Raw genomic sequence first — 17,453 nt, 5'->3', positions numbered from 1 at the left:
ATCAGCCCGCTTATTCTGTGCTTGGGAGATATAATGAATTTTAAAATGGAACCGTGTGAAGAACTGAGCCCAGTGCACTTGCCTCTGGTTGAGTTTACGGGCGGTATGAAGACTCTCTAGATTACGATGGTCCGTGCGCACCTCAATTTCATGCTGCGCCCCTTCCAGATGGCATCTCCAGGCTTCAAAGGCATCCCTAATGGCTAATAGCTCCTTTTCCCACACAGTGTAATTTTGTTCAGAGTCGGTTAGCTTTCTAGAAAAGTAACACAAGGCATCAGTTCTCCCCCTTTCTGGGCCGGTTGCAAAAGAACTGCTCTGATCGTGAAGTCTGACGCATCTGTCTCTACCACAAAAGGGAGCACCGGGTCGGCATGCTGTAGTATGGGTTCGGTAGCAAACCTTCGCTTCAGGCTCTCGAAAGCCTCTTGTGCAGCTTCAGTCCAGTGGAAAGGTCCTGAGCCCTTCAGGCAATCCATGAGTGGTGCGGTCTGATGGGAGTAGTTGGCTATGAAACGATGGTAGTAATTCGCAAAGCCCAAGAAGCACTGCAAATCCTTCTTGGTCTTGGGGGGTTGCCAACTGAGTACACAACGAACTTCCTCTGGGTCCATTTCTACTCCTGCTGGCGATATCCGATACCCCAGAAAGTCCAACGTGGTTAGGTCAAACCCACACTTTTCCAGCTTCGCGTAAAGATGGTGTTCCCATAACTTCTGCAGCACTGCACGCACATGTGAGTCATGTTCCTCAGGAGTATCTGAGTAAATCAAAATATCATCCAGATAAACTATCATGAAGCGGTCCACAAAGTCCCGGAAGATGTCATTCATGAAACTTGGAAGACTCCAGGTGCTCCCGACAGCCCATATGGCATTACTAAATACTCAAACTGACCATAACGGGTCTTAAACGCCGTCTTCTATTCATGGCCTGCCTTAATCCTCACCAAGTTGTAAGCTCCTCTCAAGTCCAGTTTTGTGAAAATGTTGGCGGAACGGAACCTCTCCAACATTTCCCTAACGAGCGGCAGTGGGTAACTATTGGGGATAGTGAGCTGGTTTAGGGCCCGATAATCATTACAGGGATGGAGCTCCCCCCCTTTTTTCTTGACAAACAGCAGGGGTGCACCAGCGGGGGACTGCGAAGGGCGAATGAAGCATTTCTTCAAATTGGCGTCCAGAAACTCCCTTAACGCTGCCAACTCTGGTTCAGATAGAGAGTAGATCCGCCCGGCAGGGATGCGTGCTCCAGGCACCAAATCGATGGCACAATCATAGGGCCGGTGAGGAGGGAGTTGCTCCGCTTTCTTTTTATCGAAGACGTCCCAAAAACTCCCATACTTGGTGGGCAAGGTTATCTCCCTTGGGGGAGATGCTCCTGCCAATACCTGTGGCTCCTCGTCAGGCTGGCAATGTTGATGGCAGTACTTGAAGGTAAAAACCACCACAGCTTCATCCCAAAAGATTGTGGGATTGTGTCTAACCAGCCAAGGCATACCTAAAACCACCGGGAAATGCGGCAAGGACGCCACATAGAACGACAGGTCTTCCCGATGCCCAGGGACCTTCACTTCCACGGACTCGGTCACCCGAGTCACCCCCCCAGACTTCAGAGGCCAGTCATCTATAGTTTCCACTGCCAACGGCTGACTCAGTTCTCTTGTGGGAATAGCGTGGTGTAGTGCCAACTCTCGGTCTATGAAACAAGAGGATGCTCCGCTGTCAATCATAGCCTTGGCTAAGAAGCTCTCGCCTGAGGATAGGGTGATGCGAATGGGCAACAGAAGGGCCCCTTTGGAGGGAAGGGGTCGTAACGGTGGCTCAGTGTCTGTAGCACCCCCCAACTCTCTAGCCTCTACGAGAGCTGGGATGTGAAGTTTTCCGGCGGCTGGGATCTTCCGGCTTTGGCTGCACAATTTCTGGCGAGGTGTTCAGACTTTCCGCAATAGAGACACAGTCCTTCCCTCCAGCGTCTTTCCCTCTCCTCCTCTGTCAATCTCGGTCTAGCCCCCCCAATCTGCATGGGCTCCTCTCCCGAGACAGTAGGGATGCCAGGATTGGGCACGGGGCGTGCATGGGGCAGCGGAGCAGCAACCTGACTCCGGGAAGGCTCCATTCTTCGCTCCAACTTCCTTCCTTCTAAGCGGCTGTCTATCTGCAAACTCAGTTGAATCAAACCCCTCAGTGAGTCGGGGTGTGTGGAGCGCGCCAGTTCATCCAACACTTCTGGACTCAGTCCATTTCTGTAGAAGTACATCAAGGCTGGGTCATTGTACTCCATCTCCTGAGACAAAACACGAAAAGCATTCGTGTATTGCCCTACAGACCCCTTTCCCTGTCTCAGGGTCCCTAACTGGCGGGCAACCGTCTCCTTCCTCTGGGGGTCTCGGAACATGTCCCCCATCGCATTCTTGAAGGCGTCAAACTGGCGCAATATCTGGTCGTTGCGAATCAAATATGGGGTGGCCCATTTTGCCGCTTCCCCTTCCAATAAACTGATGATGAACGCCACCTTCGCATCATCAGTTGGGAACTCAGCTCTGCACACTTGAATGTACAATTCACATTGGGCTAGAAACGTGGCAAACTGTTCACTCTGGCCCCCGTATCGCACGGGTAGCCCCACTGGAGACTTTACAGGGGCGGCCGCCCCGGGAGGCGCCACCTGGACTTGGGCGACCAAGGCATGGAGATTCTGGTTATCCACTTGCAAGGCTTGCGTTGCGGCTCTGAGGTTTTGATTCTCGGCTTGTAGGGCTTGCGTAGTCATTCGGAGGTTCTGGATCTCGGCATACAAGGCTTCCATGGTGATAGGTACTCCCCCTCTGGCTCCGTTCTGGTCCATGTCATCCGCCATGGGAACAGGTTCGAGTACGGATGGTGGTTGAGTCAAACTGTCCCGTTCAGAGCCGAAAGAATGAGGCTGGAGTGTGTGTGCAAGTAAATCTCATTTTATTAGAGTAATGGTTACATCAAAGGCATTGCGCTTCATAGGAAACCCTACACTAACTCACTAAAGTCCCTAACTATACTCTAGACATGCTCTGCAGCGTGTGAAGGAAGTTGACTCAACGACCCCCCACTGGGAGCGGCAGGCTTATATAGGAAATGTTTTTGAACGTAATCTCTGACTCCTTCATAATTCCTGTCTTTGCCCTGTCTGTTTCTCGCGGCGACAGAAACGAGGAGACAGGGGAAGCGCATCCAACAGCTCATCTGAAGACACCTGCTCGAGGTCAGGGGGCGGTGCCATGCTGGAATCCTCCTGGGAACTGCTTGGAAAAGGAGGAGCTGGCACTGACTCTGAAGCTTCCTCCCACCACAAGTCCTCTGCATCAACTGGGGACGGTGCGCTCGGCTCCTCAGAAAGGGCATTACTCGTGGGAACTGGCTGAAGATCAGGCTGCCCCCCTCCCGCACGATCCTGCTCAGACACAACAATCCCTAACTCGGCTTCTTCTGGCTGCAGAGGTGCCTGAAACTCATGCCTCCCCCCTTCCTGTCCCTTCTGAGTTGGCTGCAGCGCAACACAGTGGGGCCTGATGGCTCCATGTCAGTGGGGCAGTGGAATTCACTCCGGGTTTTAGTCCAAATGTTCAAACAAATGTCCAAGATGCTGAAGCTTCAGCACCTTGGATAGCTCCTTGAACATTCAGACTAAAACCTGGAATGGGTTTCACCACCTCACTGACGTGGAGCTAATAGCTGCCACTGCGAGGCTGGACCACCCTTTGCCAACCTGGTGCCCTCCAGATGTTTTGGACTTCAATTCCTATCAGTGGTGATCACTGTGGATGATGGGGGTTGGAGTCCAAAATATCTGGAGAGCACAAGGTTAGCAAAGGCTGGACAGTCCAGCGGTTGAGCTACCTAGATCCTGGGAGGGCTTGTGAACTTTTAAGTGTTTTGAAAGGAGAATTCTACCAGGGGAGCTTTCTCTGCAGCAAGCTAGCAAAATCCCCAACCCCTGCAACTCTCAAAGGTCCAGGACAGGAGGTAACCCTGATCTGAGGATGTGACATGTTATGAAAGGTCTACAGCTTGGGCTCTGCAGATGTTGGTGAGTTACAACTCCCTTCGGCCCCAGACACCAGCATAGCCAACGGCCAAGGATAGTTCAGCAACATCTGGAGGTCCACCATAGGTTCCCCACACCTAGGGCTCATTCACATGGGAGCTAAAAGACATAGTAAAGACGCAGCTTTTGCCATCGTGACAGATTTGCAAGGTTCACACTTCCTACCTTCAGTTTCACTGTTTTCTGTTCACACTAGTTGGTGCTCCTCTGGGAAGGATTGGTGTTGCTGTTTCATGCCCCCGTCCCCAAATTTACAGGTTTACTCCCTCCGGTGTATCTCTAACAGAGAAGGGGAAGGTTTTTTTGTCAGTGTTTCTTGTCAATTGCACACCTCTCCCTGCTGAAGCCCACAGCTTTGGGGCACAATTGACATGATACTCATTGAGGGAAGGGAGCTGGTTTTTTTCATTGTTTCTTCTTGTCAATTGCACTCCTCTCCCCTGAAACCCAGAGCCTGGGGGTACAATTGACACAAAACTGATGGGGGGGGGGGAAAGAAGGCTATGGCAAACTCCAATGTAGGAGAACAGAGAGGGAGGCAGGAGTGGCTAGTTAAGCTGCCAGGAACAAAATGCAATTCATGGAGAGTTTAGTGGGAAGAGAAAGGGGAGTATCTGACAGTGAGGATCCACCCACCCAGCAAAAAACATCAAAGAACCGCCTACATGGAGTAACGCTGCGAAGATGGTTTTTCCTTCACTTTTCACATTATCCCCGGATTGGTTTAATGTGGATTTTAAGGGAAAAACTGCGCCCTAGCTTCTCTTCGCCTGTGATGTCATATGAACCATGTGCATTAAATGGGGATGCAAGCAGCATCAATCTCACAGCGGAGAGGAAGTAAGGGACTACCTTTTGAAGAGGGAATTTCAGCAGGCCTAATTTGTTACGCTGCAGTGTTGCTGGAGAGGGAAAAGTTGAGCTGGCTAGGATTCTACTCCCTGCACAATGGGGTTCCTGCAAAGTTGCAAGAAGACAGCGCAGAAAGAGCAGCAGGCAAGCTGCTGGTGCTTTATTTTGAACACCTTCGCCACCCAGGACCTGTGCAGAGCAAAGTTACAGGCAAAGGTGCAGTTGTGCCACCTTTATTTTTTAAACGCTCCGGAGCTATCGAACGCTGCCCGCTCATCTCCGCTGCCACGTCTTCCTTGCCGCCCCCTCCCTGCTGGGCTTTTTGTTGTCCAGTTTGGTGGAGGTGCGGCTGTGCCACCTTCACCTTTGAAAGCCCCAGAGCCACCAAGCGCCGCCTCTTCGTCTTCACCACCGCGTCTTTTTTTGCCGCTGCCCTCCCCGCTGGGCCTCTCGGCATCCAACCCGGCCATGATGGCGGACCCAGACCAACTCTCCGATGAGCTCCAGTGCTGACCTCCCCCATGGGCAGATCCATCTACACCAAACAGACCTCCACCCCTTTCCTCTCCGAGCCCGTCGTTTCCATCTCTCCCGCGGGCAGACCCCCCACGCCAAGCAGGCTTCTAATCCTTTCCTCTCCTTTCTTTCTGAGCCCATCGTTTCCACCTTTGCAATCCCTGTGATCAAGTTGAAGTACTGCTTACCGTGGACACCGTCTATGTTGGCAAAAATTTGGACTGCTCCTGCGCCTTTTCCTGTATTAGGACTGGCAGATGCAGGACCAGGAAGGCACCTCAGTGGCATCATGTTTTGATGTCAACATATTGTTGTAAGAACTAGCGGACATTGTCCAATTGTTAGGAATTTATTCGGAAAGTGTTAGGAAAGTGTGATTTGTTATTGTATTTTCAATTAAAGTTGTTATTGTTGCTTTTTAACAATGTTATTACCTTGTTACTTAATTTTTGTAAATTGTACTGTTTTTATTTATATGTATTTCTATATTTGTTTCGTTTTTGTAAGCCGCCTTGAGGGCCTTTTGGCCAAAAGGAGGGATTCAGGGATGTCTTCCTTGGCAGGCACCTGGTAGTCTTCTTAGCAGGGTTGTTCCCACCAGTGGGTGGAGTTTGCAGGACCACAAGACACTCAGGCCCTGTTTTCACATGCATGTTTAATCCCTTGATGATTGTGCATTTGCAAACAAGCTATGGACAGACTGGAGAGATTGGCTTGAAGCTACCTATGGACACAATTATTTTAAACAGAGGCTGTTTGCACATTTCAAATCAATCAAACACCAAGTGTGGCAAAAGACTGAAGTGAGGCAGATCCAGGTGTGAACTGGCCCACAGTGACCAAACTCAATTCCTCAGGAATATCAGCAGGAGGATGTTAGGCTGGAAACAGCTTAGAATTCCTCATTTATTTGTTTAGCACACTTTTACCCTACCCTTTCTCCGAGAGTCTCTTAGCAGCATGCATGCATCTCCTAATTTTATCATCACAACAACCCTGTGAGGTAGGGCAGGTAAGAAATCCAATAAATAATAATAGGTTAGGTTCAAATTTGAACCTGGGTCTCTGTAATTCCAGTATGACTTTTTTCTAGCCATTGCGGGATGATAGGATAACTATCGTTTAGATAGTTTGGTAGACAGTGCTGGGAAGGAGTAAGTGGTCGTGGTGCACGTTGGCACCAACGACATGGGGAAATGCAGCTGTGAGGTCCTGGAAACAAAATTTGGGTTGCTAGGTAGGATGCTGAAAGCCAGGACCTCCAAGGTGGCTTTCTCTGAAATGCTACCGGTTCCACGCGCAGGACCAGCCAGACAGGCCCAGCTTCGCAGTCTCAATGCGTGGATGAGACGATGGTGTCGGGTGGAAGGGTTTGGATTTGTTAGGCACTGGGGAACATTTTGGGACAAGCCGGGACTGTACAAAAGGGACGGGCTCCACTTGAACCAGAATGGAACCAGACTGCTGGCACTTAAAATTAAAAAGGTGGCAGAGCAGCTTTTAAACTGACTGAGGGGGGAAACCCGACAGGAGCTGAGAAAGGTCCGGTTCGGAATAAACCTCCCCCCTGGGATAAAAACCAAAGAAATGATGAAATTTTAAAAGGGGTAGGCCTAGAAGTAGGCATTGTGAGAGCAGGGGCACAGGATATAAATTCAGAAGAGCAAAATTACCACAGGCCTAACCACTAGTGCCAAAGACACTTGAAGAGAGACACTGCTTACAAGTGCCTGTACGCTAATGCTAGGAGCCTGCGAACCAAGATGGGAGAACTGGAGTGCTTGGTCTTAGAGGAGAGCATTGATATAGTGAGCATAACGGAGACCTGGTGGAATGGAGAAAACCAGTGGGATACGGTTATCCCTGGATATAAACTATATCGGAAGGACAGGGAAGGACGTATTGGTGGCGGAGTCGCTCTATACGTGAAAGAAGGCATTGAATCCAGCAAGCTCAAAACCCCAAAAGAGGCAGACTCCTCCACAGAATCGTTGTGGGTGGTGATACCATGCCCCAGGAGGGACTTAATACTGGGAACGATCTATCGTCCCCCTGATCAAAATGCTCAGGGAGACCTTGAGATGAGATATGAAATTGAGGAAGCATCCAAACTAGGAAATGTGGTAGTAATGGGTGACTTCAACTACCCGGACATAGACTGGCTGCATATGTGTTCCAGTCATGACAAAGAAGCAAAGTTTCTAGATATTCTAAATGACTATTCCCTAGACCAGTTGGTCATGGAACCGACCAGAGGGACGGCAACCCTGGACTTAATCCTCAGTGGGGACCGGGACCTGGTGCAAGATGTAAGTGTTGTTGAACCGATTGGGAGCAGTGACCACAGTGCTATTAAATTAAACATACATGTAACTGGCCAATTGCCAAGAAAATCCAACACGGTCACATTTGACTTCAAAAGAGGAAACTTCACAAAAATGAGGGGATTGGTAAAAAGAAAGCTGAAAAACAAAGTCCAGAGGGTCACATCACTCAAAAATGCTTGGAAGTTGTTTAAAAACACTATATTAGAAGCTCAACTGGAGTGCATACCGCAGATCAGAAAAGGTACCGCCATGGCCAAGAAGATGCCAGCATGGTTAACGAGCAAAGTCAAGGAAGCTCTTAGAGGCAAAAAGTCTTCCTTCAAAAAATGGAAGTCTTGTCCGAATGAAGAAAATAAAAAAGAACACAAACGCTGGCAAAAGAAATGCAAGAAGACAATAAGGGATGCTAAAAAAGAATTTGAGGAGCACATTGCTAAGAACATAAAAACCAACAACAAAAAATTCTATAAATACATTCAAAGCAGGAGACCATCTAGGGAGACGACTGGACCCTTGGATGATAAGGGAGTCAAAGGTGTACTAAAGAACGATAAGGAGATTGCAGAGAAGCTAAATGAATTCTTTGCATCTGTCTTCACAGTGGAAGATATAGGGCAGATCCCTGAACCTGAACTAACATTTGCAGGAAGGGATTCTGAGGAACTGAGACAAATAGTGGTAACGAGAGAGGAAGTTCTAAGCTTAATGGACAATATAAAAACTGACAAATCACCGGGCCCGGATGGCATCCACCCGAGAGTTCTCAAAGAACTCAAAGGTGAAATTGCTGATCTGCTAACCAAAATATGTAACTTGTCCCTTGGGTCCTCCTCCGTGCCTGAGGACTGGAAAGTGGCAAATGTAACGCCAATATTCAAAAAGGGATCCAGAGGGGATCCTGGAAATTACAGGCCAGTTAGCTTAACTTCTGTCCCTGGAAAACTGGTAGAAAGTATTATTAAAGCTAGATTAACTAAGCACATAGAAGAACAAGCCTTGCTGAAGCAGAGCCAGCATGGCTTCTGCAAGGGAAAGTCCTGTCTCAGTAACCTATTAGAATTCTTTGAGAGTGTCAACAAGCATATAGATAGAGGTGATCCAGTGGACATAGTGTACTTAGACTTTCAAAAAGCGTTTGACAAGGTACCTCACCAAAGGCTTCTGAGGAAGCTTAGCAGTCATGGAATAAGAGGAGAGGTCCTCTTGTGGATAAGGAATTGGTTAAGAAGCAGAAAGCAGAGAGTAGGAATCAACGGACAGTTCTCCCAATGGAGGGCTGTAGAAAGTGGAGTCCCTCAAGGATCGGTATTGGGACCTGTACTTTTCAACTTGTTCATTAATGACCTAGAATTAGGAGTGAGCAGTGAAGTGGCCAAGTTTGCTGATGACACTAAATTGTTCAGGGTTGTTAAAACAAAAAGGGATTGCGAAGAGCTCCAAAAAGACCTCTCCAAACTGAGTGAATGGGCAGAAAAATGGCAAATGCAATTCAATATAAACAAGTGTAAAATTATGCATATTGGAGCAAAAAATCTTAATTTCACATATACGCTCATGGGGTCTGAACTGGCGGTGACCGACCAGGAGAGAGACCTCGGGGTTGTAGTGGACAGCACGATGAAAATGTCGACCCAGTGTGCGGCAGCTGTGAAAAAGGCAAATTCCATGCTAGGGATAATTAGGAAAGGTATTGAAAATAAAACAGCCGATATCATAATGCCGTTGTATAAATCTATGGTGCGGCCGCATTTGGAATACTGTGTACAGTTCTGGTCGCCTCATCTCAAAAAGGATATTATAGAGTTGGAAAAGGTTCAGAAGAGGGCAACCAGAATGATCAAGGGGATGGAGCGACTGCCTTACGAGGAAAGGTTGCAGCATTTGGGGCTTTTTAGTTTAGAGAAAAGGCGGGTCAGAGGAGACATGATAGAAGTGTATAAAATTATGCATGGCATTGAGAAAGTGGATAGAGAAAAGTTCTTCTCCCTCTCTCATAATACTAGAACTCGTGGACATTCAAAGAAGCTGAATGTTGGAAGATTCAGGACAGACAAAAGGAAGTACTTCTTTACTCAGCGCATAGTTAAACTATGGAATTTGCTCCCACAAGATGCAGTAATGGCCACCAGCTTGGATGGCTTTAAAAGAAGATTAGACAAATTCATGGAGGACAGGGCTATCAATGGCTACTAGCCGTGATGGCTGTGCTCTGCCACCCTAGTCAGAGGCAGCATGCTTCTGAAAACCAGTTGCTGGAAGCCTCAGGAGGGGAGAGTGTTCTTGCACTCGGGTCCTGCTTGCGGGCTTCCCCCAGGCACCTGGTTGGCCACTGTGAGAACAGGATGCTGGACTAGATGGGCCACTGGCCTGATCCAGCAGGCTCTTCTTATGTTCGTATGTTCTTAGGTTCTGAAGCTTGATTGTGTAAATACTAGTCTAGGGATGAGAAGAGACGTGTCAGGATGGGAAAACAAGAGATTTGCCTCTCTCACACACAAACACACACACTTCCCTGATTTGTTGCCCCCATGTCACACTTTGATATAAAGCCACTTTAACAAGCTGAGCACTAAAGATTTGGGCATATTCCTAAATGTGACTTAAAGCTTCAAATCCTTGATCCTGCACATACTACCATTGTAGAGAGGTAGCATACAGATCTGAAGATCTTTCCTTGTTTGTGGCAGCTCTCTTGCCCAGCTTGACATATTTGGTGCCAAGAAGTACTTTTTCTCTAAATCACACAAGTTAGGACGTTTGGCTTGGCTTCTGTAGTGTAAGGCTTGGCTTGCTGCATGAGTAATCAAGAGAGGAGGCTTCTTCTGTAGAAATCTGCTTGCTGCTTATAGTCTGGATTCCATTGTAAGATGGGGGGGATGCAGATGGATTATTGTACACTGCTGGCTAGACTAAATGATCGTTAGGTCTCTCAGATTATAAATCACAACCTGGGTCACAGATTGTTTCCACAGTTTCAATACAAGGTACATTGTGTGTGCTGCAAAACTGCTTAAGAAGCTGCAAATTTGTTGGCACCAACCCTAAGCAACAAAATTAGTGTGAAATGCACATGGCAGGGGAGAGCGGAAGGGACAGGAATACAAGGAACAGCATGTGATACTGTAGGGTTGGTGCGAGGTTCGGGGTGACAATTTAAAGCTAGGAAATTTCCATCAGAGAAAGGAAAAGTACCCAGAAGCCAATGAGAATGATGTCTCTGCAGCAGAAGACCTGAGTCACAGAATCATAGAATTGAAGAGTTGGAAGGGGCCTATAAGGCCATCGAGTCCAACCCCCTGCTCAGTGCAGGAATCCAATGTAAAACATCCCTGCCAGGTGGCTGTCTGGCAGCCTCTTGAATGCCTCCAATGTTGGAGAACCCATCACCCCCCTAGGTCTAGAGATGTGAAGGCATGGAAAAAAACCAGAAAAATTCAGGAAAAAAACAGTTTTCTGTTTTTTCCCGAAGTCTTTTTTGTTTTTTTCTGAAAAATTGAAAAAAACAAAGAAAATATGGATTATGGAATGTTTTATTTAGCATGATGAATAAAATGTTTCATTGAATCTTGGTGCCCCCCTTTTTCTCTGTTCTTTTTACGGGAATGGATGCTTTATGTCTGCTTGACACTGTTGAGGACTAGCAGAGACATAAATAATTTTCTTTGTTATTAATGTTGATGGTTTCTTCTGTTGTTTTTTTAATTGTTTTCGCCTGCTCCTCATAAACTGGCAAAATGAAAGAGGTTCCTTACAGTTCAGCTGTTCCTTACAGTTCAGGATCTTGTAGATCCATTTGTCACTTAAAAAGTAAAAGTTGAAAAAGGTAAATTCAATTTTTAATGATTGTTTGAATAAAATGTACTTTTAATATACCAAATGTGATAATTTTATGCCAAACCAACTTGTACATAATAACTTTTGATATTTCTAAAGTAACAAAGTGACTTTCAATCTGTAAAAAGTGCTAATATTGCATTTTTTCAATTTTTCTGAAAAGTTCCTTTTTTTTCTAAAAAAACTGGTAAAAACTGTTTTTTTTCCAATGGCTTCAACATTTCCGGAAATTTTACATCTCTAACTAGGTCATTTGTTCCATTGCCATACCACTCTCATCCTAACTGTTTAGAGTTTCTTCTGATGTCCAGCTGAAATATGTCTTCCTGCAACTTGAGCCCATTATTCCATGTCCTCCACTCTGGGATGACTGAGAAGAGATCCTGGCCCTCCTCTGTGTGGCAACCTTCAAATACTTGAAGAGTGCTATTGTATCTCCCCTCAGTCTTCTCAAGGCTAAACATGCCCAGTTCTTTTAGTCTCTCCTCATAGGGCTGTGTTTCCAGATGAAAAGGAAGCATTGGCAGTCTCGAAATACCGGACGATATAGGGAAGGAACCAGAAACTGCAGCTCAGATCTATCTGGTTGGTTTTTGGTGGACTATCAACAGACAGGAGAAATGCACAAAGTTGTTTGTTGTGTAAATGCAACTGAAAAGAGTGTGTTCTCTCCTTTGCTGTATCAAGGAAGTTGTATGGGGGTATTTAGGCAAAAAGTTACAGTACCAATTTATGGTGGTCCTGTGCAGATGGGCATGGTCCGTAAACAGCAACATTGGCGGGCCATGTTTTTGGCATAAAAGCGAAGGCATTTTCCATCAGGAGAGTCAAAAAAATGAAAACAACTAGGATTATTGTTGTCAGTTACACATGCTGGATACTCAGAACGAGCTGCAAACTAACCGTGTTTTACGCAAGGGCAATATGTAATATTCATGTGAATTAGATATATTTTATAACTCATATTCTTTTTTTGTTTTGTATATGATTCACTTTGTTTTCATTGTATGTACATTGTTTAGAGATTTATTGCTCAATTATGTTACTTAAAATGTGGGTTATTGTTTTTATGATTAGCAACTGTATTGAATGTAGAATTTATACTGATTTTTGTTGAAATGCAAACCACTTTGAGATTTTTTGAAATATAAAGTGGTATACAAATTAAATACATACATACATACAAGCATGGATGGGCCCACAGAATCATAGAGCAGTAGAGTTGGAAGGGGCCTATAAGGCATTGCGCTTGGTCACAGGTTGCCCACCTGCACATTAGCAAAATCCTTTCTCTGAGCCATTTTCTTTCCTGCAAGGGCTACTGTACCTTAACGGCAGAACAGGTGGAGGATAACAATGTGTATGCTACAACAGCTGTGAAGGCGGATGAAGGCTGCAGCAGATAAAGGACTTCCAATCATCATGGTACCCATGCCATTGGATCAAAGCCTTTTTCTGTCAAGATGGTGTGTTGATCGTGGTGCACTGATCTCCCCACACAAAACAAATTCACGCACAGGCGTCTTCCGTAACAAAAGTCCCATGGCGATTGGCAAATGGCGACGGGGGCAGGACTGTGAAATCCAGAAGCCCCTAGTCATGGTCTGGGACATCGGCGGTGGATACAGATTCAGACGGATCCATTGTTAAAGACTATATTTTGGAAGACAATCTTACTTGGTCACGAGTGATCGCCAAGAACAACAACAAGAAGAAACTGTACCTTTAACAGCAGTGTGACTGGTACAGCTACAGCAGACAAAGCTTTTTGCCATTGCTGCATCTCCAGGGGCAAGAAGCCTGGCTGGCTGTGCGTTTGTGCCCGCTTTGCAGCGGTTAAAGACCGTGGGGAGCCTGCCAGAAATAAGCAGTAGACGGGAGAACAAAAGATTCTTGTTTACACCCAGCAAGGTGCTGTTAAGGAAGGCCTGAAGATGGAGAGCAGGAGGAGGAGGAGGAAAGAAAGGATGAGAAAAATCAGCATGGAGGAGCATAGCTGGCTTGTGGTTACCAATCCTGGGCAATTCTGCCCTTCTTCATCCAATGTATCATCAACATTATTTATTACATTTATTTTTATCCCACCTTTCCTCCAAGGTGCTCAAGGTGGCATGCAAACATGGTTCGCCTCCTCCCGATTTTTTCCTCACAACAGCCCTGTGAGGTAGGTTAAGCTGAGAGGCAGTGAGTAGAAACACACTTGCTGTTCTGCCGGTTCCAGGGCTTCTCAACCTCTCCCTTCTGAATACGGGGTCACACGATGCTAGTCAAACCCCATCTCTTTTCACTGTAAAAATCTGGCGGAAGCAGCTTGAGTGTGTGCGTTTTTTAAAAAAAAATCAGCTTCAAAGAGATTTCACCACTGATCAGCAAATCAAGCCGTTCCCCCTTCAGGTGTTGCCAATGGAGATGCTTTGCTGTAGGCGACTTGTGTGCTCACAGCCACAGCCTGGTCCAAGGTCACCCAGTGAACTTCATGGCCAAGCAGGGCTTTGAACCTGGGCCTCCCAGGTCCCAATCCGACACTCCAGTACACCGCGCTGGCTCTCTGTTGTAGGGTGGGCCTTCTCCCTCATGCAGATTGGAAGGGAGAAAATACCAACCCTTTTCCATGCTCTGCACACCGTCCGCCATTTCAGTCTGTCATAAAGGCCAGGCCATATCTGCCGTCTAAACCAAGGGTGCGGAACCTCAAGCCGGGTGTCCAAATGTGGCCCTCCATTTGGGAGGGGGGCTCTCTTTCTGGCCCTCAGAATCCTCATCAGGCCACACCCATCTCTTGCCCTGCCTCACGCTGTAAGAAACGTGGTTTTCCTTAAGGGAAAAAACCCCCTATGAGACCCCAAAAACGGTCTCCTGTGGAAGACCCACGACAGAGACAAGTGTGAATCAATTTTAAAAGCTTTTATTTTGTACTTGCAAGGACGGGTGTCCTACCAGAAGGCAGACACACCCAACATGACATTGGTACAGACTTTTATTCCCTAGCACGACGCTTAAGTTCCCTCCCCTGTTTTCCCCATTGGTCAGGTACTTCCAGAGTTTACAATCTTATCCGAAAAACGCCTTAATGAAGTCCCACCCCTATTTAGATTTCCTATTACTTAGTTCTAAGTTGCCCCATACCAATATTTATTATGTAAATATTAATTAAGTAGAATATCTTCAAAACACTCCCATTACGTCAAGCAAAGTAAAATTTCCCTATAATTCTGTCAAGCGAAAATCCCCATTTTATTATTAAAACAGACTTTGACCGCAAACAGGTTTCATCTGTCTGTGTTCCAGATGGCCATCTTATCTTCTTCTATCTTTATGGGTGAAAAACCCCTTCTACCTAGCAACGTCTTGCCTAAGGTCAATCTATGAAACAGTCATTTTAAACAATCTATTATTTAACTACTCCCCTTTACATCAAGCAAAGAAATAAAACCTCCTCTAAATTAGCCAAGCATGAATCCTTTATCTATTTTAAAATTAAGTTTGTCTACAAAGCAAACAGAGCAGCTACAGCCTCATAGCTTGTGGTTGATCATATCCTGTTCAAAGCCCCTTTTCGTTTACTTGTCTTAGCTTCAGCTTCTATAAAATATCTACTGCAACCTATCAATTGAGTAATTATTTATTCTGAACAATAAAATCTCACATTTTATTTATCCTTAACATATCCTGAAAAAGCAACACATTATATACATTTCTCTCAATCCTCCCTCTTTTATTTTATAATTTTTCTGTTGCCTTTTTCATTAAGTTCTCATGCTTTTGTTGAATTCTTTTAACATAGTTTCACATCGAGCTTCTTGGGATTGAGAATCTCCTTCTGGTTCTGCTAAAAGTAACACATTTTCATTATAAAGAGAAGGTTCTAAAGGCATCTGTTTGGTTACAGCCGTCTCTATTATTCTCTGTGCTAAGCCTTGTACACATGGTATGAAGTAACACCCCACAGCCGTTAATACTCCTGCTACTGCTATTAGCGAGATAAATATATAAAATCCATCCCTTCCATTTTCCAAACTTGGACTCCAACCACCCAGTAAGTTGGTCATCTATACCTGATAGAGTCTATCTAAATACTTTTATCAAATGAGGAATCTATTGCCTCTCTTTTATCTCTTCTACTAAACATCTTAGTTTGTTCAAATGCCAGGGTAAATGGTTTTGTCAATTATGCTATAGCACATGTCCCTTTCCAGTTTTCAGGAAGGATAGCCTGTAATGTTCCAATACCACTATAAGTCTGCCCTTGTTACCTGAGGGTGAGAAGAACTACTCAACCCATCTCCTGTACAACCATCCAAAGTTCCCACCTCTTGAGTGAGTCCTAGAAACTCTGGCGAACACTGAAGGTGTCCTTAGTCTTCTAGGTTTTAAGGCTGGGAACTGGTGGGAAAGCTCTTGACAGGGTCTCATTGTTCTAGGCATTCTCATGCTGGTACAAAGTCAACAGGCAACTTATTTTAGTGGTACTGTCTGGTCCTTCTATAGAGGGAGCTATTTGTGCCATTGGCCTGCCTGCTGCACAAGCATAGCAGTTCGAATATATATTTTACCCATCCTACCCAGGCATTTTATTTCTCCATATCTTGTCTCTATTTTGAATATAAACACATGGACTAGGACCGTCCTAACCAAACTGAAATTTAGTCTCACTCTATCTTCTCATAAACTCCTGTCTCACCCCTCTGCCTCCCACAAGACTTCTGCCGGCTGCCCACTTCTTCTTCCTTTGGTTATTAAAGCAGAATGCACATATGTTCCTAGCCTGTTTGTCATCCATTTTGCCCCTGGTCTTGTAGAGAGTGTTGAGGCAGGGTTGTCCCTCCTCACTGTCCTCGCCTAACAGCAGGACATTGGTCAAGTGGGCGATGTAGCTGGAAGCCAGGCGCAGTGTCTCAATCTTGGAGACGGGTTTAAGGGGAATGAGGGTGCGGAGGGTTATAAAGGCCATATTAATTTTATGGGTCCGGACCTTCTGGCGGGCATTGGCTGCCTGTCGTTGCCTCACCATCACTTACAGAAAAAACCGCTTACAGCAAAAGAGATATAAGAAAATGATTACAAGGCAAATACTGATTACAAATCCCGCTATTTCAAGGAGGATGGAAATCATTGGGACTACAGTAGTATTATACATTCCTCCCAACTTTTATTTATACTGATATGGTACCAGTTGCTAATCTGGAAATATAGGAATTCCCCTCCCGGGGTATTTTATCAAGAGTGGGTCCAATTTGAAGAGGTCTTATTGCCAAAACTTGTGGTTTTATTTGTCCAAGTTTTCTGTATGATAATACTATTGGTTGTATTCCTAATTCTGATAGGAAGTGTTTTGGTCTATAGTACTATGGATACTCTGCTCCCCATCTGCTCATTTCTTCTTCTCTTCTTACTTCCTCTGGAGTCCAGGAGCTATTTTGTAGTTCGTTGGTGAAATTCCACTCCTTCTCACACTGATTACACTTTAAACTATTTTGATGTTCCCTTATCCCTAATTTTCCTATGCTCTGCCAACCCCAACCTTTTTGTCCCCACCTGAAATTATATAAGGGGAAGACTAGATTTTGCCCTTTATGATATATTATCCAATATCCTTGGTCCCCTTCTCCCCACAAGACTATTAGCTGTTTCTTCTGGCAATATTCTGCCTGATATATTTTAAATCTTACCTGTGGGCACGGGGTCCTAACCCAAGTTTCCTTCCATTCCCACCCTGAACTCCAAGTATCTATTTCTGGAATTAATAAAGTCTCAAATCTCTCCTTATCTGTCCAGTTTTGATCCTCTAACTCAATCCTCCAGTGATCTTCCGCAGGAGTAGCCGTGGTACTTGTCCTGGGATTT

Source organism: Rhineura floridana, chromosome 22 (assembly GCF_030035675.1).
Source record: "Rhineura floridana isolate rRhiFlo1 chromosome 22, rRhiFlo1.hap2, whole genome shotgun sequence".
Lineage (NCBI taxonomy): Eukaryota > Metazoa > Chordata > Lepidosauria > Squamata > Rhineuridae > Rhineura > Rhineura floridana.
Note: the sequence above shows the minus strand (reverse complement) of the source record.